This window comes from Anolis carolinensis, unplaced genomic scaffold (genome assembly GCF_035594765.1).
Source record: "Anolis carolinensis isolate JA03-04 unplaced genomic scaffold, rAnoCar3.1.pri scaffold_9, whole genome shotgun sequence".
NCBI lineage: Eukaryota > Metazoa > Chordata > Lepidosauria > Squamata > Dactyloidae > Anolis > Anolis carolinensis.
The window spans coordinates 9,294,708-9,318,025 of NW_026943820.1; the positions used below are offsets into that span (position 1 = coordinate 9,294,708).

The 23,318-nt window shown below is 40.8% G+C and overlaps 1 long non-coding RNA gene across 1 annotated transcript; it reads left to right on the plus strand.

The window, feature by feature from the left end:
* The first annotated feature begins 4,488 nt into the window (after positions 1-4,488).
* LOC134293595 (uncharacterized) lies at positions 4,489-6,093 on the plus strand. The gene is made up of 2 exons (XR_010000539.1): positions 4,489-4,634; positions 5,831-6,093. It is a non-coding gene; the product is annotated as an uncharacterized LOC134293595 (long non-coding RNA).
* Positions 6,094-23,318: the final 17,225 nt, after the last annotated feature.

Below are 23,318 nucleotides of genomic sequence, written 5' to 3' on the forward strand. Positions count from 1 at the left end.
AGCATTTCACATTCACATTATGAACCAAACACTGACCAGTATGGTTTGTCCAAATGACCTTCTTTACAAAACTAGTCTTCTCGGCACCAATTGTAAAAACAACTAAAGTAAAACTTCCCTCCCCACACTTTCCTGATAAAAATCAGTATTTCTCAGTTCATTTAATCTAAGATATTGAAAAGAACTGCCAATATTCAGGTAGGTGATTTCAAGCTCCAATGTCTATTGCTTTTTCTATGAAGAATTAGCTATGTTTGGAAAGGAACAAATGCATCCAGCTGAGATTTCTTTTAAACCTAAAAAGCACTGTCCCAGGTTTTCTGATTCCATTTTCCCCGAGATTATGATAAAAGCAGTGAGGAGTGAAGTTCATCTCAGATGCTGCTGTGGATTCACATCTTCCACCAGAGAGTTGGGAATCAAATGTTACAGCTGAACTCTTACATGTATTAATCCTGCTGAGTTTTGTAAAAGCCTGCTCCCTATGTAAGCACTTCAGAAAGATTATATGAGTTTTTAAAAGTATATAAAAACAGGGGTAGAAAACACCCAATTTTCTTGGACATGTGGTCCGGCAATCACACACCAACCGAATGGAAGGCAACATGCTTGTTATACAACCATTCATGCTCTAAAATCAGTAGATCTGGGAAGCTTTGAAGACTGGCTGGCAGTCCATGTTGAAGGCAATGTTGAGTTAGATCAGGACTTCATCAGACAGGAGGAAGAGAAGCGGGGGGAGCATTGGGAAGAGTTGGGTCTCATCTTACCCTGTTTCTCCTGTCTGTGTGTATTGGACCCAGGAATCATGTGACCCAGTCCCTGGGTCCAATCCACACAGGGCCCACACCTGGTAAGACCCAGATCTTACCATAAGATCCAAATCTTACCAGGTTTTTAATTAATTAAGTTTTACTTCAGCCGTCGTTTGGACGCCTCTGGTAAAACCGAGACAGGTCCCAGTTTTTGGGCCTGTCTGGATGGGATCCTTCACATTCTCCATGCCTGCTGGTAACCAACTCATGTTCATACTCCTTTATTGCTTATGCTCCTCTATAAGCTTATTGGAGGGTTACAGATTTATATAACAGACTTGGTAGCTTTGAAGAACCATGAGTAGAATGGGAAAATAGGAATCAACGAGTTTTACTGATGGTGTAGAAAATGATGCTTCATCTGGATCAGAGTTTCCTTCAGAATGATGATGCCAATCATCATTTATTTATTTATTTATTTATTTACAGTATTTATATTCCGCCCTTCTCACCCCGAAGGGGACTCAGGGCGGATCACATTATGCACACATAGGGCAAACATTCAATGCCCATAAACACCTAACAGAGACCAAGACAGAGACAGACGCAGAGGCAATTTAACCTTCTTCTGAGGGGATGTTCGATTCTGGCCACAGGGGGGAGCAGCTGCTTCATCATCCACTCTGATGGCACTTCCTCATTCCAGGTCATAAATTAGTTAAACTTGCCTCCCCACTTTTTTATAAGTGGTACCTTATTTCCTACTTGATAGATGCAACTATCTTTCTGGTTGCTAGGTCAGCAACGAGCAGGGGCTATTTTTTATTTTTAATTGACGGGTGCTCACTCCGCCACGGGCTGGCCTCAAACTCATGACCTCATGGTCAGAGTGATTTATTGCAGTTGCTCAACAGCCTGCTCCACAGCCCGGCCCAATAACCCATTACTCACTTTGGAGAGCCTCTACCCATCAATTTAGACTTGGTGGCAAAACTTCGGTCAACAACTCCCATAATCCTTGACCATTGGCCATATTGTCTAGAACTTTCTAAAGTGGAATTTCAAAATTCAAGCTGGGGTTCTCCATGCCTGGTGCAAATTTTATTGAGCTACACAAGCTGTCTTGGAATACAGTGTTCCCTCACTTATCGCTGGGGTTAGGTTTCGGGACTACCCGCAATAAGTGAAAATCTGCCAAGTAGGGACACTATATTTATTTTAATATTTATCCATTATTTTAGTAGTTATACACTATTTTAAGTCTTTATCAACCAATAGTGTGTTGATAAATCGCCTCCTTCTCCTCCCGTTGCCGCTTGGGCTCCTTTTCTCTTCCTTTGGCTTCTCCTTCCTCCCTTCCTTAGGCTGTAAATTGTAATTTTTTATGATTTATAATAGTCTTTTAGAGTTCATTGAAAAACCGCAAAACAGCGAATCCACGAAAAGTGAACCGTGAAGTAATGAGAGAACACTGTAATATGTAATGTTGTCACATTTGCTGTATAAAATGCAGTAAGGTTTTTCTGTTTAGTGAAAAGACAGGGAACTAAATCTCAGCAAGTCAGTATGAGGAGCCCATGAGGCAAGGCATTTTTCTTTAAAAGGTGCAGGTGTTTCAAAAATGACAAGGGTTCTACGCTGAAGCCTAACTAGACCTGTGTGTTTCCTTCATTACACTGATTGCTATTCATGAAATAGTAAAGTTGGGTACTTCACTTTCATGCTGACTGTCAATCCACTCCAAAACAGATCATTGGATTCAAGCAAAAACAATGCGCTGAATGCAAGCTATAACCATGGTGATAAATTTCTTCTATAAAAAGCAAGTTAGTTTCTGAGCCAGCTTCCCCCTGTGTGAGAGAGTAGAATTCATCTGCTCTGAAATGAAATCATCACTGGAAGGAGGCGAAAAACCCTATGGTTACAACCTTTGCTAAATTGTCTGCCAATAAACATATACAGTAATTTGTATTGTAAATGGGACTTTATAAACCTGTGTCATATCACTGGACCATCTACCTCCATGCTTTCTCTCCAATTACTTTCTACAAAACATAACTACTTCTCAGCTCTTTGGATAGAGAGTTGGCTTAGTTCCATTACAGTATAGATTCACACATAAAAATTGTGGAGGCACAGTCCCTCCCGTCCCTGAATCTTCCAACCTCCATAGGTGTGTTGGACCACAAATCTCATCATCCCCAGGTCAGCAAGCATTTTGATTCTATTCAAGCCAGTTTCGACATTTAAAACAAGGTTTGGCGAAAAGCAAACACAATATTTAATACTTAAAGCAATCTCCTAAAAGCAGTTAGGGAAATTTACTGAGTTGAAGATAGGTTGTCCTTGCCATTGGTGACAGTGTAACTGTATCTTATATTTGTCATTTTATTTGCTTAGAGACAATAGCAGGGAAATGTTTGTTTTCACAGAGCACTTTATACAGTCTTCAAAATATTATGTTACCCATGGAACTGTATTTACAAAGAGTGCAAACATTTCATCTCAGTACCTGTTACAGAGAGGGAAGAAAATGAACAATATGTGGTTTCTTTCTGTCTGCCTCTTCCGTAAACCATAGTAGATTCAGGTGCTGGCTAGGGCAATTCTGGAAATTGCATACCAAAAAACAGATATTTCCAAGCTCTTGGTGAGCATGTTTTAGAAAAAGGATGGGGAACCTGTGGCTCTCCAGAAAAAGCTGATCATGCTGTCAAAAATGGAGCCTTGGACACCCAGGTGTCTAAAGGGAAGCACAATTGGAAAGCAAGTAAAACTCTCTGCAACCCTTCCTTTCTTTCTTTCTTTCTTTCTTTCTTTCTTTCTTTCTTTCTTTCTTTCTTTCTTTCTTTCTTTCTTTCTTACTTATAATATTAAAGAAAGCTTGAATTAACAGCTGGGTGAATAGAGAGGTAAGACATCTGCTTGTGTGTAGATTGGGATCTCCATATATGCTCCTATGAGGTCCAGTGCATCTTGGAGAGATCTTTTTATAAATAAATAAATAAATAAATAAATAAATAAAACCTTCTACTTGATGTCCCCCGTCTTCCCTCCATCTTGACCTGTGTGAAAGGAAGGTGTGAGGGTAGTGGGGAAACATTTCCCAGGACTGACAGGTCTGTGTGTGGACTTGCTGTCAGGTCCTCGGATTTTTTGCCTCACTTTTAAAACCTGCATTTTGGTGCGGTCTGGAAGCACCCTTGGAGGTGGTTTTGCCAGTTCCGTCCTCTGAAATACATCCTACAGTATCTGATATTCATTGGCAGCCCTTCTAAGTAGTTACCAGTGTGCATCTACACTACAGAATGAATGCAGTTGGAGACCACTTTAACCACTGTGACTCAATGCTGTGGAATCATGGGAGCTGTAGTTTTACATTTTTAGCCTTCCCTGCCAAAAAAAATACTTAGCTTGACTAAGTATCTCTTTGTTTCTTTAGCAGAGTTGAAATTATAGTTTACTTTGGAGCTTCTCTTTCCCCAAGGAAATGTTATTATTTGGCTATTCAAAAACATAACCCAAGTCCTGCCGGACCAACAGTGACTTGTCTTGGCTTCTAGTGGCGTTACACTTGACTCACACACTCTTGCAATTTACAAGACTGTTTTGACTGAAGCTGCATGTGCCCACATGGACTATTTGCAATGCACACTATCTATTATGCAGAGGCAGAGGTCAAACACAGAGCAATTCTATACCTCTGAACAGAGGCATTGTGCTTGGCGGTGATGGGATGGGGAGGGAAGCTCAGCGCCACATCCAAATTACTGAAAGCTTTCTCAGGACAGGAGAAAAAGCTGTCAGATTAACAGCTGAATACAGAACATTCGACCATCATATATCCTTCTCATTCAAGTAACATGAAACCCTGGAAAGGTGGGAAGGGGGGAAATTGGGTTACAGAGAAGGGAGGGGGGAGACAAGGGCTGGAGTTGGAACTGTGTCAGATTTTTTAGAGCCATAAAAAGGACTTGTCAGTTCAGAACAAAGAAAAACCGGCCATTTATACTGCTCTGGCAGTGCCAGTGAAATGAAAAAAAGAAAGAAAAAGAAAATGGAGAGGGGAAACAGGGGCCTCTCTCTCTCTCTCTCTCTCTCTCTCTCTCTCTCTCTCTCTCTCTCTCTCTCATTCTCTCAAAGATATAGACAATTTCAAAAGCTTTCCATGTTTTTTAAAAATAGAGAATTTCAGCTATGGAGAGTTTACTTTTTTTGCACAGAGCTACAAATGCCAGTCAGATAATCAATTCTTCTGTGATTTGGTTCTGACAATTAATTCTGTGATTCCTCTGGATGAGCTGTAATCAATTCTAATTAATTAATTAGAATCAATTAATTTCTAATTAATTAATTAGGATCAATTCATTTTGATTCATTAATTAGAATCAATTAATTGTGTTTAATCAATTAGGATCAATTACTCCTCATTAGTTAATTGGTTGCATTCTATTGCAGTCTGGTGGATTAATTTAAGTTATTTAATTCGCTGATTTGTCAAACAAATTAAAATATGGGCCTGTATCCTTATGATATGGCTGTCGGTATTGCAATAGTGGTAGCTACTCCCTCGGATGCAACCTGGTTTTCATCAACATGAAAACATCCTCAGCATCAGCAACTATTGCATGTAACATCTTTTCCAAGCCTTTCTGCCAGAAACTGTGGATATTATAACTACTACCAGTCAGTGTAGACATAACTGAGCAATATGGACCAGTAGTTTGAACCAGAGTTCATCTACACCAGTGGTTCTCAGATGTTTTTGGCTTTCAACTCCCAGAAATACTAACAGCTGGTAAACTGGCTGAGATTTCTGGGAGTTGTAAGCCAAAAACATCTGGGGACCCAAGGCTGAGAACCACTGATCTACACTGTAGAATTAATGCAGGTTGCACATGTGGATCATTATGTTCCAGATCCTCTAGATCTCAGCCAATATATCTTGTTCCCAGTGCTCATGATAATGAAATGTTTTTCCTTCCAGGAGTCAAAGTATTGTGTCCCATCTGCTTAATAAACAAGTAACTTTTTTAAAAAATGTATCAGGTGATACCATCTTCTTTGTTTGCCAGGGAGGAAGCGATGGAGGGCTCGGGCTGTGGCGCAGGCTGGAGAGCAAGCCAGTTGCAACCAGCTGCAATGAATCACTCTAACCAGGAGGTCATGAGTTCGAGGCCTGCTCGGAGCCTATGTTTGTCTTGTCTTTGTTCTATGTTAAAAGGCATTGAATGTTTGCCTATATGTGTAATGTGAATCCGCCCTGAGTCCCCTTCAGGGTGAGAAGGGCGGAATATAAATGCTGTAAATAAATAATAAATAATGGAGTCAATAAAAAGTCAGCATTGATATTTACCTTACCATCAAGTGGAAATGAGGTGGACACCACTATTTTATAATTTATTTCGGGAATTTCTATGCCGCTTTTCTCCGAAAGGACCCAAGGTGACTCACAACATCAATAAAATAAGCAAATAACATAAAACATTCATTAAAATGAACTATAAAACAATAAAAGTTACATGGATGCACTGTTGTAAAGCTATTAGTTTGGGAAACGGAGGCTTAGCTCTTGATAGGATCAAAGAAGTTCTTTCTAAGTTACTTTTGAACCTTGAACCCTTTTTATTTTTGACTTCAGAAACAACAAAATCTTACATCTTTTTCTAAAATATGTGCTGTTTTGAGTAACTAATATTTTGTAGAAAACACAATACTAGTAACAGGCTGAAGAGCAGATTGCTATTGATTACCCAATTGATTGATCGACTAATTCATTGATTTCTTTGCAGCCCAGTTACCAAATATCTTTTGCTAGGAAAGAGATCCATTAGGCAACCAATCTGGATTTTAATTATTCCAGAAGTATACTTTTCTCTTCTAATTTGTTGGTCTTCCAAAGGAATAGACATAACCAGAATAAAATTTACAGCCATCTCTGGTTTCATTTAACGTTGCAAAAAATACTGATGGAATAACCAGCTTTCAGCTTGTGTCCATGCTCACGGGATGCATTGTTGCTTATGCTACATTTTCAGTGATTTGTGTGATCAACTGAATATGCATATAGCTCTTAATCTTCCCTGTTTCTGGCTTGCTAATGTATCCAAAGCACCTGCAACACGAGATCTCCCAATTCTCATGGGCTGCCAAACTCTTTGGCATTGGGCAAAACAACAACAGATGCACCCAGTTTCATCAACGTCACCATTACTGGGTATGAAAGAAAGAGCAGAAAATGATGTTTCTTTCCTTTATAGATTTCCTATCAGGTGGTGGAATTAGATGAAAAGCCAACATGTTTCCTAGAGTCCGAAGGAGCAGGAGCTCTCCGAGGTGAAAGTGGTAGTTAAAACCGTTTGTCTCAGCACCAAGCTAGAGACAACAGCCAATCGGAATTCTGGCTCCTGGCTGTCTCAGCCAATCAGCTGTCGACACATGCCCTTTCCAGTCAACTCACCACATCATGGTGCCTCTTTTACAAATCCTCAAGGAAGACCACAAAACAGATGGATTGACTCAATGAGTTTGAAAGATCTGAGCAGGGCAGTTGATGACTGAAGATCCCAGAGGTCTCTCATTCATAGCTTGACATCAACCTGATTGCATATACCCCCTCGATGGATTGTCACCTTGACGTGGTGAGGGGGCTTGCTTGTTCCAATGAACCTGCGGGCACAACCACTGGAGTCATGCACTCCCAGGAGTGGCCACAAGGGAGGATCCAGACCAAGAACAATCCGAAGACCCAAAGACCTCGACAGCGGAGCAGGCGGAGGATAACATGGTACATGTTAAACAGGCTGGTAAACAGCTGCTGCAATAAATCACTCTGACCATGAGGTCATGAGTTTGAGGCCAGCCCGTGGCGGGGTGAGCACACATCAATTAAAAATAAAATATAGCCCTTGCTCGTTGCTGACCTAGGAACCCGAAAGATAGTTGCATCTATCAAGTAGGAAATAAGGTACCACTTATAAAAGTGGGGAGGCAAGTTTAAATAATTTACAATGTTGGAATGAGGAAGTGAGGAAGTGACATCAGAGTGGATGAATAAGCAGCTGCTCCCCCCTGTGGCCAGAATTGAACATCCCGTCAGGAGAAGGTTAAATTGCCTCTGCATCTGTCTGTCTGTTGTCTCTGTCTCGGTTCAATGTGTTTATGGGCATTGAATGTTTGCCCAAATGTACATAATGTGATCCGCCCTGAGTCCCCTTCAGGGTGAGATGGGCGGAATATAAATGCTGTAAATGAATAAATACATGTTACAACGGCTGTGAAGGCGGAAGAAGGCTACAATAGACTGAGAAGCCACTCTCGTTGTGTTAATCACACCACTGCTGGGACCTCAATCTGTGAAGACTGTGTGTTGACCGGCCGTGCACCGACTTCCCCACATTAAAAAAAATCATGCACAGGCACCTTCGAAGAAATGGAGGACCATCATCCTTGAACTACGAGGGATCACCTAAGTAAGTAAGATTGCATATAATAAGAGATTTATATTTATGAAATATATAAATTGAAGCAAAAACAAATCTGATGATCTTGCAAAGGAAAACTAAGTAAAGGGCTTAAGAAATCCTCAAAATTTGGAGTGAACTCTCTGTCACCAGACTAACATGATCCTGATGATATCTCTCCAAAGCCCTGCCTTTGTAATGACTTATAAAGGGATTATGAAGAAAAATGCAAGTGGATAAAGGACCAGGACCTGCCTTTCAAGCAGAAATGAGTCAGCAGGAATGTATATATCTCAGGCACTGGAGGGAATGACTCAGTACCTCTATCGTTTAGAAAAGGTTAGCAACAAATGTGTAAACCTCCTACAACATTTAACACTTTTAGTCATGATGATGGAGGTGTTTGCTTACCCTTCTCCTGATGCGTCAGAGCTCCTCGGCAATTCTGCCTCTTCGACATGGCATATGGAAAGTTAGAATATCACCCTTTTTAACGGAGTGGGGGAGAGATACATATACTACATTTGTCTAGACATGTTGTATAGATCTACAACTCAAAGGAGCAGGAAAATGATACCTCTGAAGTAGGCATATAAATCCTTACATATTTCATCCTCATATTGGACAGATTTCGCCCTACTGCCAGAAACTCTGAAATGTCTTCCCCAGTTTTCTTTATCTTTTAAGACACCCTGAAACATTGTAGAATTTATTCTGCCTTGAAATACATGAGAGAGGTTTTGGATTTTGTAATTTTGTGTGGGTTCTTTTGGCATCAAAATCTGTTTTCTATGTAAAAAGAAAAAAGCTTCCTCTGCAAGAAACATTTTTCCATAAATACTTTACATATTTTTTCTATGCACAACCATTCTATGGAGAAAAATGTTTGCTGCAGAGAAAATTGTTTCTTTGCTCAAATATTACACTTGTTTTGAGATACAGAATAATTCCTTTGCAATTCACTGTGAATAGGTTAGACCAAATACCAGGGGTGTGCAATTTGGCAAAAAAAACCATACTGTTTTCAGTGTCTAGTTTTCGGCTGCCCCGATCCCTGTTCCATTATTAGGGAGCTTCTTGAATTCAGGAGGGGTTTCTGTTTTCATGCCAAAAAGATTCAATCCATTGCAACCAATGTGGAAACTTTAGAGCAGGGGTCCTCAAACTAAGGCCCGGGGGCCACATGCGGCCCATCGAAGCCATTTATCTGGCCCCCACGGCACAAAGGCAGAAGGGGATTGGGCTAAATGACCCAAGGGTTCTCTTCTTCTCTTCCAACTATTATTATTATTATTATTATTATTATTATTATTATTATTATTATTATTATTATTAACATTGAGGCTGGGAGGCCATCTGTCAAGGGTGCTTTGCTTGTGCTTTTGGTGCCCAAAAGCAGAAGGGGATTGGACTCAATGGCCCAAAGGGTCTCTTCCAATCCTCTTTTTTATTATTATTATTATTATTATTATTATTATTATTATTATTATTATCAACACAACGACGTTGTATGGCACAGCAAACAAGATAGATATGCTGGATTTCGTTTCGCAAAACCACAAGTCGAACACTTCCCAAGTGTCTAGGACTGTGTGATGTATTTTCTGATGATGTGTGCAGATCCCAGTAGGGTGGCCTTTTGCAGTTGGCAGATGGTGATTTTGTCAATGTCTATTGTTTCCAAATGCCGGCTGAGATCTTTTGGCACAGCACCCAGTGTGCCCATCACCACCGGGACCACCTGTACTGGTTTCTGCCAGAGTCTTTGAAGTTCAATCTTGAGGTCCTGATAGCGGCTGAGTTTTTCCTGTTGTTTTTCATCTATGCGACTGTCACCTGGGATGGCAACATCAATGATCCAAACCTTGTTCTTTTCCACAACTGTGATGTCTGGTGTGTTGTGTTCCAGAACTTTGTCAGTCTGGATTCGGAAGTCCCACAGTATCTTTGCGTGTTCATTTTCCATGACCTTTGCAGGTTTGTGATCCCACCAGTTCTTTGCTGCTGGGAGGTGGTACTTGAGGCATAAGTTCCAATGAATCATTTGGGCCACATAGTTGTGCCTCTGTTTGTAGTCTGTCTGTGCGATTTTCTTACAGCAGCTGAGGATATGATCAATGGTTTCGTCGGTTTCCTTGCACAGTCTGCATTTTGGGTCATCAGCTGATTTTTCAATCTTAGCCTTAATTGCATTTGTTCTGATGTCTTGCTCCTGGGCTGCAAGGATCAGGCCTTCTGTCTCCTTCTTCAGGGTCCCATTCGTGAGCCAGAGCCAGGTCTTCTCCTTATCAGCTTTTCCTTCAATTTTGTCAAGGAACTTTCCATGCAGTGTTTTGTTGTGCCAGCTGTCAGCTCTAGTTTGTAGTGCGGTTTTCTTGTACTGGTTTTTTGTCTGCTGTGTTTTGAGGAGTTTCTGATTTTTGACTTCAATCAAAGCAGGTTCTTCACTTTGCTTGACATATTCTGCCAGGGCATGTTCTTCTTCTTTGACTGCTTGCTTTACTTGTTATTATTATTATTATTATTATTGCTTGGTGGCCAACTATACTCCGGCCCTCCAACAGTCTGAAGGATCGTGAACTGGCCCCCAGTTTAAAAAGTTTGGGGACCCCTGCTTTAGAGGCTAATTTCTCTGTCATTTTTAGGCCTATCAACATGGCACTTGTCTCACTTATAGGTCGCATTTACTTCTGCAAGCCTGCCAACTTTAAGAAAGTTTTACCAATCCACTAATTTTTTTTGAAGTTTTTAAAGATTTACCATAATCTTTTAAAAAAACACAAGAGGGGCTTCTGGGAATTTAAGTCCCATGTGCAAGCTACAAGAGGGAAGAAGAATTGACACTTGTTAGCCAGGCTTCTGATTAGCTGATAAAAAGCGAGAAACACACACAGAGAAAAACTTCAACTCCCATCATGCCTCGGGAGGGAGCACAAGGCTCCTTCAATGCTTGCGTAGCAGAAAGTGCTGCTGGGAAAGCGAGTTCCTGTTTGCCTTAGGAGGGAGCATGGGGCTTTTTCAATGCTTGCATAGCACAAAGTGCTGCTGGGAAAGTGAGTTTTCATTGGTGTCAGAAGGGAGCACAAGGCTCCTTCAATGGTTATGTAGCACAAAGTGCTGCTGGGAAAGCGAGTTCCCATTTGCCTCAAGCGGCTCCATTGGCGGGACCTTCGGGAAGGGATGGAGGAAGCTGCTGGGGAAGAAAGTAAAGGAGGAGGAGTTTTCTTGGTTAGCAAGCCTGCTCTGCCCACACACCGCCGAGTCTGCCTCTAGTAGAGTGCAGCTCGCTCCGCCCCATTGGTTCCCTATTAGCCCTCATTAGCCAAAAAGATCCGGGTGCTATGATCTGTTCCAGGTAAGGCTGCCCCTCACCTGGCTCGTTTTTATGGATTCAGCAGCCAAATCCTCCAAACCATCCAGAGCCCCTTTTAATAAAATGGAAATGTGCACAGCCCTACCAAATACCCTATTTGAGATCATCCAATACTGGGAGAAAAGTGCTCAAGATTTTCACTCATCTGCTGTTTTTCCCAACTTAAAATTGGGAAAATAAGGACCACTTTATTTGACTTAACCTGTTCAAAGTGCATTGGCCTGGAAAGAAGCAAGAGAGAGAAGCAACATGATTCAGGTCCAGCTGAAGCTAGGTATCAACCCTAGATATCCTCTTCAGCTTTCTCTTGGATTGTTCCAAGGCCAAATATTTGGCTTGCTCCCCATCTAGTCATAACACTGATTAACACACATTTTGGTCCTTCAAATGTTAGACCTGTTTCTGGGTATATTTGATCTGCTGATTACAAAAAGGGCAAGTTTCCCTCTATGAGGTTTATTTTGAGATACAGAATACATGTCATATACCAGTCTTCATCTGTTCTTCCATGAGAAATAGTGATAACCATATCTAAGGAACTAGATCTGATGTGGTCTATCCAATGTAATTTTCTGAATCAACACGCCACAGAATCCCTAGGAACAGGCCTGAAAACCAAGATATCAAGATTTTTGTTTGTGTTTGTTGGGCTCTGAAATCGGAAGGAAACCCAAGTGGATTCCCACCCGAATCTCAGAACTCTACAAATGAGAGTACAGATCTCAGATGATCCTCAAGAGTAGCTTCCTTCCCCAGCTCCTTGAGCTTCAGAATGCTACAAGAAGAGGTTTCAAAACCTTACCCTAAACCAGTGGTTCTCAACCTGTAGGTCCCCAGGTGTTTTGGCCTACAACTCCCAGAAATCCCTGCCAATTTACCAGCTGTTAGGACAGTGATTCCCAAAGTGGGCACTACCGCCCCCTGGTGGGCGCTGCAGTGATCCAGGGGGGTGGTGATGGCACCTATTAAGACATGGGGCGGGACCAGGGGAGGGGCGTGGCTTCTTCCCAATAGCCCAAGACAGGGCTGAGAATCTATACCTCTCCTGAGGCGCTTGTTGGGACACAGAGGGCGGAGCTAGGGAAGGGGGAGGGGCCTCTTTCCAAGAGCCAGAGACAGGGCTGAGCCTCTATACCTCTCCTGAGAGGCCTTTTAGGACAAAAGGGTGGGGCTGGGGTGGAGTGGGGGCGGGACCTCTTCTCACGAGCGCGAGACAGGGCTGAGCCTCTGTATACCTCCCCTGAGGCGCTTGTTAGAACATGGGGGCGGGGTATAGAGGTTCAGCCCTGTCAGGCACTTGGGAAGAGGCCCCGCCCCCTCCTCTAGCCCCGCCCCCTGTATCCTGGCAGGCACTGCAGGACAGGGATAGAAGCTCAGCCCTGCCTCAGAGCTCGCAACTCCACCCATCCCAGTCCTGGCCGCCCATTTGTGGCCCCGCCCACCCCCCCTCCCCCTCCCAACCCTGCATCTTTGACTAGGGGAGAAAGAGCCATGCCCACCCCTATAAGCCATGCCCCCCCTTTCCAGGGGGCACTGAGTAATATTTTTTCTGGAAAGTGGACGGTAGGCTAAATAGTTTGGGAACCACTGTGTTAGGATTTCTGGGAGTTGAAGGCCTAAACATCTGGGAACCCACAGGTTGAGAACCACTGTTCTAAACCAAAAGGGTGCCAAAGTTCATCCCCAAAGAGTTACTTTCTCAACCCCAATAACAGCCAGGTGAAAGGCTATTTAATGACACCACCCAAAACTAATTGTCCAAGTCCTACAAACACAGTATAGGGAAAAGGAGAAGGTATGCTACCCAGCCCCAAACCAAACAGGCAAGAGGGTGGGCACTGTGAAAATCCACAGAGATATGTTGAGGGTCTGAACATGCCTTATATAGCTTCCACCTCCATCACTTTGTGCCAGACGTAAGACACACTGGTTTTGACCATGGATATCAAAGTCTGATCCTCCACCAGAGCCTCCGGTGGCTTAGGAGATAAAAGCCTCGTGACTTGAAGGTTGGGTTGCTGACCTGAAGGCTGCCAGGTTCTAATCCCACCCGGGGAGAGTGTGGATGAGCTCCTTCTATCAGCTCCAGCTCCATGCGGGGACATGAGAGAAGCCTCCCACAAGGATGGTAAAATATCAAAACATCCAGGTGTCCCTTGGGCAACGTCCTTGTAGACAGCCAATTCTCTCACTCCAGAAGCAGCTCCAGTTGCTCCTGACACGAAAGAAAAAAAAATCCTCCACTATAAGATATTCGCTTATCCAACGTTCTGCCGGCCCGTTTACTTTGGATAGGCGAGACTCTACTGTATTGTGCTATGTTAATAATATAATATTATATGTAAATATAACTTGTAAGCTGCCCTGAGTCCCCTTCGGGGTGAGAAGGATGGGATATAAATGTTGATAATAATAATAATAATAATAATAATAATAATAATAATAATAATAATAATAATGTAGAGTCTCACTTATCCAGGCTAGGCGGGCCGGCAGAACGTTGGATGGGCGAATATGTTGGATAATAAGGAGACACAGACATAGTTACTCCTCACCTTCACCTTGTTATAATGTTTTTATTTCTCTGTTTTATATTACTGTTTATACACATCTGTACTATGTATGTACCTAGGATGTTTATTTTTATATTTTAACTATGTTGACTGGGCTCGTCCTCTTGTAAGCCGCCCTGAGTCCCTTCGGGGAGATGGAAGCGGGGTACAAAAAGAAAGTTGTTGTTGTTGTTGTTGTTGTTGTTGTTGTTGTTGTTATAAGTAATTCACCATGAGACACCATGTAGGCATTCACTGACCTCTAGAATCAAACTGAGAAGAAAAAGCAGGACGAGAAGGGAATATCATTGAAACTGATGTGTGACAAATGTTAGAAGGCAGCAAGATAAAAAAAAATATATTTTGGGGGGAATTAAATACTCTTTCCTAGTTTTCCTTGGCTAATTACCATCCCTTCTTAGCAGTTTAAGTAACTACTCATTTAGATCAGTGAATGATTGCTCTGAGATTAGGGCATGGGGTAAATCTTTCTGCTGGGAATAATCTACTTATGCTACTGTTTATCCGAAGCAGTGATAAACATAGAGATTCGGCTTCCATATGTGTTCAGCAACAAGAGGAGGAGGACAACAACCACGGAAGGAATAATTAACAGCGTCTCTCACTTTCGCCAATAAATTATTAACTTCACTGGCAAATTCATGATTGCCATTAATACAAGACTTCAGGAGAGAAAAAACAACAACAGTCGTGGCATCACAATCCATTTAAATCAGTTGTGTTGAACATCCTTCTTGTCTCTTTAGGGCTGTTTAATATTATTGCCATTTGATCCATTGGGAATGGCATTTTGTGTCCCATTATTTGTAATTCACGGAAATTAATTATGCTTCTAATTAACAGCATGCAAACAAATTATTGCTCAAGGAGTTATTTATTCCACTGCAAGACATAAGCTTTTACTCGCTTATGTAGATGCATTTGAAACGAGCCTTTTGTTTTTAGAAAGAGCACCCTCCCCCCCCCCCCCCGCACCTCCCCTTCTTTGCCTCCCCCTCCCCTTCCCTCTCTTGTTATTCATCTCTTTCCCCGGGATTCTAAGGTTCATTAAAATTTGGTTCCAAAATACATCTCCAGGAGTCGGGAATTATTCATCTGGCAGTTATTCAATTATTTAATAAAAATGCAATATCAACAACTTTATATGTGCATTAAACCGGCATCCTGTACAGAGCGAAACAAAATGCAAGAAAAGTTTAATCTGAATTAATTCACTGATTCATCCCAACTATTCCAGTAATCAGTAAATTTGACATTTGCAAATTATGTCAAACTATTAACTTTGAAATAATTAAGGAATTTGGGGAAGGCTATATTGCAGACAAGTCTAACGAACACAACCTTTTTTCACAACATCCAGTGGTGTGTCATTTCCCCAAAACCCCATTGTTTCCATATTAGAGCAGATATATTATGACCTGAATATCCATGAGGCTATTATTTGTAGTTTTACCTACCAAATATGTTCTCTCTAGGAATGTTCTAGGTCTTCCAGGTATGCTTCTATGGTAAGAGTTTGCTGAACATTACCATGAAGTTTCCATTAAAGGGACTAGAAAATTCCTAGAGACAATGTCTGGAGATACAAGGGTCATATTATACATTTTATTTTTATTTTGGGGTAATATGATCTTGGACTAATCTAAGATATTACAATTTAGCAGGAAAAATCAAACACACAAATATAGGATGGGTAACACTAAGCTTGATAACAGTGTAGACCAGTGGTTCCCAACATTTGGGTCTCCAGGTGTTTTGGACTTCATCTCCCACAGTTCCTAACAGCTGGTAAGATGGCTGGGATTTCTGGGACTTGAGGTCCAAAACACCTGGAGGCCCAAAGGTTGGGAACCACTGGTGTATTTATTTATTTATTTACAGTATTTATATTCCGCCCTTCTCACCCCAAAGGGGACTCAGGGCGGATTACAATGAACACATATATGGCAAATATTCAATGCCAACAGACAAACAACATATATAGACAGACACAGAGGCATTTAACATTTTTTCCAGCTTCATGATTCTGGCCACAGGGGGAGCTGTTGCTTCACTGTCCACTAGTGGCTGTACTTCCTCATTCCTTTCCTCGTGTTTTGCTGGCAGTTTTATGATGTTGTAAATTAGTTAAATTAGCCTCCCGCATAAAGCGTACCTAAATTTCCCTAATTGACAGATGCAACTGTCTTTCAGGGCTGCATAGGTCAACAGCAAGCCGGGCTATTTAATGGTCGGGGGCTTAACCCGACCCGGGCTTCGAACTCATGACCTCTCGGTCAGTAGTGATTTATTGCAGCTGGTTACTAGCCAGCTGCGCCACAGCCCGTAGACCATAGATCAGTGGTTCTCAACCTGTGGGTCCCCAGATATTTTGACTTTCAACTCCCAATTCTTGTCTTAGTTTATTAAAAGAGAATATATGCATCCAAACTGAGGCTAGGACCTCTAAGTAGCAAAGAGCAAAGCACGTTGGTTTATTGATTTGAACCATGCCACCCATTTTTTCAGCTTTCATTTTTTTGCTTAAGGTATATTGCAGGAAAGATTTCCGCACCTTAAAATAAAATCCAATCTTTTCAATGGTTATTAGAAAAGCGTCCGAAGAAGGATGAATATCTCATCTTCACATAAAACAAAAAATAAAATAGATGGATTCTGGTGTACAGCCGTCTCCGTGGAAGAGTTACAACAGAATCAGAAAAGGGTTTTTTTTTAAAGGACCCACTCTGTTCTGATTTTGTAATTATCATGATCTGCTCTTATGATCCATCACTGCTGGAGCAGTAGCTGAAACCAGAATAAATCATCGTTATTTATATTCCAGCAAATCATTGGAGAAAGTATCACAAGGAGTTATAATTCACATTCACATCAGAACATAATTATACATGCATTGCATTACATTTTTAGCAGAGGGGCTAACAGGAGGGTAGTGATTCATTATCCAATGAGAGGAATCAAAACAAATGTGTGCATGTCTTTCGGCTCTCAGGATATTGGCAATGTCATTTCAGTTACTAGAATGAGCACACTGTGTAAAACTACCTGTAAATTAACCTAATACATTTTAATACATCTTTGGCATAAAAGTCTCTTAGGAAATGGCTTTTAAATTCATGAGCTTGTTAAAAACGCATCTGACATGCTTGAAGAACAGGCATTTACTGAGCTTCCTCTGTTTTACCTGGAATAATATCAGCTTTTTAGTTTGTTGGTGAGATATTATTGGTGGGTTTTGGTTTTATTTTGATTTGTTTTTCATTTCTTGAGATTAAAGGTCCACATCGTGGGGTGGGTAAATAAAGGCTGGTGCTAGAGGGAAAATGACATGTACATTTGGTGACCTAAAACAAGTGATGGGTGATACATTTAATTTCCTTCCTATTTATATCAGCTTCTCTAGTGTTTAATGTTAAACCAACTCTAACCAAATAGAGGGCATCACAGCTGTTGTAGTTCAGTCTGATGATGAAGGGGGATTTGGGTTTCAACAGGTTGACCAAGGAAATGTTGAAGGCTCTGAACTGTCAGAAATGCAGGCTGACCAAGGAAATGTTGAAGGCTCTGAATTGTTAGAAAGGCTGCAGGCTAGCAGGGAAGCTGAAGTTAGTGATAAGGGTGACCGTTCACAGGATTTTGAACATCAACAAAGTCCAGGTGGTTCTGGCAGTGAACCAGAGGAGTCTTCCTTAGATCGAGATACAAGGTTAAGTTTAAGGGTTCATCATCCCAGGCGTTCTCTGAGAATAGCTGAGAAATGTGTGGGAACTCAAGGACAGAGAAATGCTTTCTTAGCCTGTAAGCATTGTTAAATAGAAAGAAACAGGGAAAGATTTTCAGATGAAGCAACGTTGATTTTGGAAGCTTAACTCCTGCCTGTCTCTGCTTATGGAAAATGCTTAGTTCCTAAGTTTTCAATTGTATTTTGGAGTTCACGCTGCCTTGTTATTCAGGACTGAGTTGCTATATTCTACAGAGGCTTTGAACTATATTCTGCAGATTGCCTTTGCAATTGGATTACTGCTTTCTTTACTGCTTTTTATTAAGACTTTGCTATCTTTTATCAATAAACTGTAAAAACCAAGTCTGCTGTGGTGGAGTGTGTGTTAAGAGCAAGGTGAACCAGTGCTGAGATGCAAGAACAGCATGGTGGGCTCTCCTACTTTAAACAAAGGTTGGTTGAGCATCTTTCATGAGTGCTTTAGCTGCATGTTCTTTCATGGCAGGAGGTTGGCCTACTTGGTTCTTCCCACCTCTTCTAACTTTGTGAAATCTGTGGGGTTTCCATAATTCAATAGCTGATATGAAGGCATATATACATACATCATATATACAACTGAGTAAAGTCGTTTTCTGTTCTTCCAGAGGATAATATCCAAACCATTCAACTCAAGACATCTTAGAAGTTCTGCAATCCACATCCAAAGAAGAACACCATGAGAAAGAGGAGAATAATATGGTCACCTATTGACCAGAAAAGGAACAAATTGGTCAATTGACCTCATCCAGTCCAACTTCCTGTCAAGAAGCAGGAAAATCACATTCAAAGCACCCCCAACAGATAGCCATCCAGTCTCTGGAGCCTCCACTACTTCTTTCAAGCATCTCCTACTGATGGTGCTCCTACCTGGAATTGCCATCAGTCAGATGACCAAAGGCCTCTGCTTTCCAAATGGTACATCATAACAAGGAGGAGAGCAACTTGCACCAATATATCATCCCCAAAAGTAGCAAACTCTCAAGTACGATAGGAAAATAAGAACATATTTTAATATAAATATAAGTCAGTACATACGCTTTGGAAAGCGCCTTTCAAGGACAGAACTACAGGGGTTTGTTTTTATGGGCATTTCTTTTACATGTTGTCATTTTTCACCCATTTACACCCCTGTGGATCTGGCCCCAAATCTGTAGCTTTGAGATGCCTCCTCTCCCCCGCCTCCTTCACTCTCCTCTTCCGCCCCCTCCACCAACTTTCCTCTGATAAATAGCTCATTTTGCAATCACTATCATATAATTTAGCATGTTGACAGGTGCATAAACTACCCATGAGCTTTATATAAATATTAAACAGCTTTTTTTTCCTCCAAATGAAAGCCCTGAAATGAAACACGGTTCTTTCGGCTCGGTCTTAATAGCGATGCTCAAAAGGGAAAGTTGCTGGGGAAGAAAAGGAGGAGATTTCTCTAGTGGCAGAGGCACAGGGCAATTTGGCTAGATTGTATTTGGTCTCCATGACTATCACTGTCAGGTGTTATCAAGCTGCATCTGTGATGATGGAGCAGTACTGAGCTATAATTTCGACTTTCTGACTGTCTTTTCTGTTTCCTTTCTTCATAAGGAAATCAGATGAGTAATACCAGATCAAAATGAAGGCCCAGCTTGTCCAGTATTCTGCTAATCCAGTAGCCAACTGGGTTGGCCAGGAGAAGGATTTCAGTGCAAATGATCCATCCATCTCACTTGCCTCATTAATTCTTCCTCTTATATTATAGATGGCATGTTCTGTTCATAGCATGTGTATGTTCGTGAGTTTCAGGTTGTGTGCCTTCAGGTTGCCTGTGGACTTAAGATAAACCCGTTCATTTGATAGGGTTAACTTAAGCAAGGAATACACAGAAGTGATTCTGCCCATTTCATCTTCTGAAATATAGCTACAGTACCTGGGTCTTCTATCCAAGTACTTACCAGGGCTGATCCTACATAGTTTCCATGAACTGTTGGAACCTGGTGTGTTTAGGATATTTAGGTCCCATAGGGCATCATAATGTTAAAAAAGTGGACTACAAAAATAACTTAATTTGTTATATGTGCAAAAATATCATGTCTGAATTTTGTACGTAATCTGTATCAAACTGTGAAATTTCTCCCCTGTTCTGCAGTCATCAAGGTATAGATATTGCAATTGTTACCAAAAAATTTCTGATATTCTTCCCATCCTTAAGATTTACATGACTCAATAGCCATCTAGCAGGGGAATGTTGTTTTGGTGCTTGGGGAACAATAGGCTGCATGTGGAATATGTACTTGAGCAATCTCTGAAAAAAACCCAATAATTTATTTTATTTATTTTATTTACAGTATTTATATTCTGCCCTTCTCACCCCAAAGGGCAAATTACAATGTACAGTAGAGTCTCACTTATCCAACATAAATGGGCCGGCTGAACGTTGGATAAGCGAATATGTTGGATAATAAGGAGAGATTAAGGAAAAATCTATTAAACATCAAATTAGATTATGATTTCACAAATTAAGCAGCAAAACATCATGTTATACAACAAATTTGACAGAAAAAGTAGTTCAATGCACAGTAATGCTATGTAGTAATTACTGTATTTACGAATTTAGCACCAAAATATCACGAGGTATTGAAAACATTGACTACAAAAATGTGTTGGATAATCCAGAACGTTGGATAAGTGAGTGTTGGATAAGTGAGACTCTACTGTACATATATATGGCAAATATTCAATGCCATTAGACAAACAACATATAGACAGACACAGAGGCAGTTTAACATTTTCCAGCTTTCCAGCTTCATGAGGGTATGCTCGATTACAGCCACAGGGGGAGCTGTTGCTTCACTATCCACTAATGACACCGAGTGCTGTACTTCCTCATTCCTTCCACGAGCTGCTGGCAGTTTTATGGTATTGTAAATTAGTTAAATTACCCCCCTCCCCCCGCATAAAGCGTACCTAAATTTCCTAGTTGACAGATGCAACTGTCTTTCAGGCTGCTTAGGTGAACAACAAGCTAGGCTATTTAATGGTCGGGGGCTTAACCCAACCCGGGCTTCGAACTCATGACCTCTCGGTCAGTAGTGATTTATTGCAACTAGCACTAACCAGCTGCGCAACTAGCACAACCTTTTAAAGACTAGCATAGCTCTACGGAAATACCTTTGAATTTTGGAACATCTGCAGTCTAGAATGACACCACTTCAATCACCATGGATATAAGCTATGGAATCATGAGAGTTGTAGTTTTATAAGATCTTTAGCCTTCTCTGCCAAAGAAAACTGGTGCCTCACCAAGCTACAACTTCCAGGATTATGTAGGATTGAGCCATGGCTGTTAACGTGGTGTCAAACTTCATTTATTCTACAGCAGAGATGCAAGGCTATATGCAATGCAGCTCTTGAGTTTCTTCTCAGGTTTGGTTTGCTTACTGAAGATACTGGGAAGTCATTGAATCTTGAACCTTTTGCTTACAAAGGAAGTCCTCCATCACAGGTTTGACTTGGCATAAGATCGCTTGCTATATATGCTAGACTAAGAAAATATTTGTAGAGTTTGCACTCAGTTATGATTTTTTTACTCCCTTAAGAAAATGAAGGCACTCATAAAACAACATAAAACTCTAAAGCTAAGAAGTGGTGTTGAGTTATTTTTTTAAAATTCTTTCTCTCTAGAAAGAACTTCTGAATTTCATGGCCAGGTTTTATCATGGGTGATTTTCCTTCTATTTCATTCATCTCTGTTATAACATAAAATTTCATCAACTGTAAATGTCAAATCTCTTCTTTGTTATTTGCTAATGTCATAAAAAAAACCCGGTTTGTTTGCTTTGTTAAAGGGCTTACCGAGCACTGACTATTCTTTATTTGTATTTTACTACCAGAAATGGTTTTCTTTTTTCTCTTTTTCTTTTTTTAAGGTAAAATAATAATAATAAAAAAATCCCAACTGAAATGGGATTTAAACAACGGAGCGAAGTTTGCCATTATCATAAATGTGTGAAGTGCTTTGTGAATAATAAAATGGATCATGGATTCAGGATAATTCAAACTGAAATGTTATGTTCAGCATCAGAATTAGATTACATTAATGTAGTTCATTTGAAATGGTTTAAAGGCCGTCGGATATATGAGTAAGGAATCTGTATCATAAGTTAGAATAAATAGACTGCGGCATTTGTTTATAATGTTACTGCTAAACAAATCTATTATTACATTTCTGCATGCAGAATTATATTACTGGGGCTATTAAGGCAGCTTGCGTGTGAGTTACAAATGATAATTACAAACATTACCTGGATGTATATATTAATTTAAGCTGAAACAATGTTTAAGTAACCTCAGGTTATTTATATACCCAGATGTTCTAATTAGTTATGTTTAATTTAGTATGATTCATATTAGAGTGGGGTATGGGACAACAGCTATGGATGTAGTAGAAAGAGATTTGTCCTTGGATTGAAAAGTACATGAGATTCACACTCACTTTCATACACTCACATTCTGCTACAATTTTTCCTTCAGAAATTTACTCCTAGAATGGTCAAAGCTGTCCATTTCTCTTTGGTTCAGTTAGAAATTGAACAGACTATCCTTTTATACTATGGAATTATAAATAATAATAATAACATGCCCTGGCAGAATATGTAAAGCAAAGTGAAGAACCTGCTTTGATTGAAGTCAAAAATCAGAAACTCCTCAAAACACAGCAGACAAAAAACCAGTTCAAGAAAGCCACACTACAAACTAGAGCTGACAGCTGGCACAACAAAACATTGCATGGAAAGTTCTTTGACAAAATTGAAGGAAAAGCTGATAAGGAGAAGACCTGGCTCTGGCTCACGAATCGGACCCTGAAGAAGGAGACAGAAGGCCTGATCCTTGCAGCCCAGGAGCAAGACATCAGAACAAATGCAATTCAGGCCAAGATCGAAAAATCAGCTGATGACCCAAAATGCAGACTGTGCAAGGAAGCTGACGAAACCATTGATCATATCCTCAGCTGCTGTAAGAAAATTGCACAGACAGACTACAAACAGAGGCACAACTATGTGGCCCAAATGATTCATTGGAACTTATGCCTCAAGTACCACCTTCCAGCAGCAAAGAACTGGTGGGATCACAAACCTGCAAAAATATTGGAAAATGAGCACGCAAAGATACTGTGGGACTTCCGAATCCAGACTGACAAAGTTCTGGAACACAACACACCAGACATCACAGTTGTGGAAAAGAAAAAGGTTTGGATCATTGATGTTGCCATCCCAGATGACAGTCGCATTGACAAAAAACAACAGGATAAACTCAGCCGCTATCAGGACCTCAAGATTGAACTTCAAAGACTCTGGCAGAAACCAGTGCAGGTGGTCCTGGTGGTGATGGGCACATTGGGTGCCATGCCAAAAGATCTCA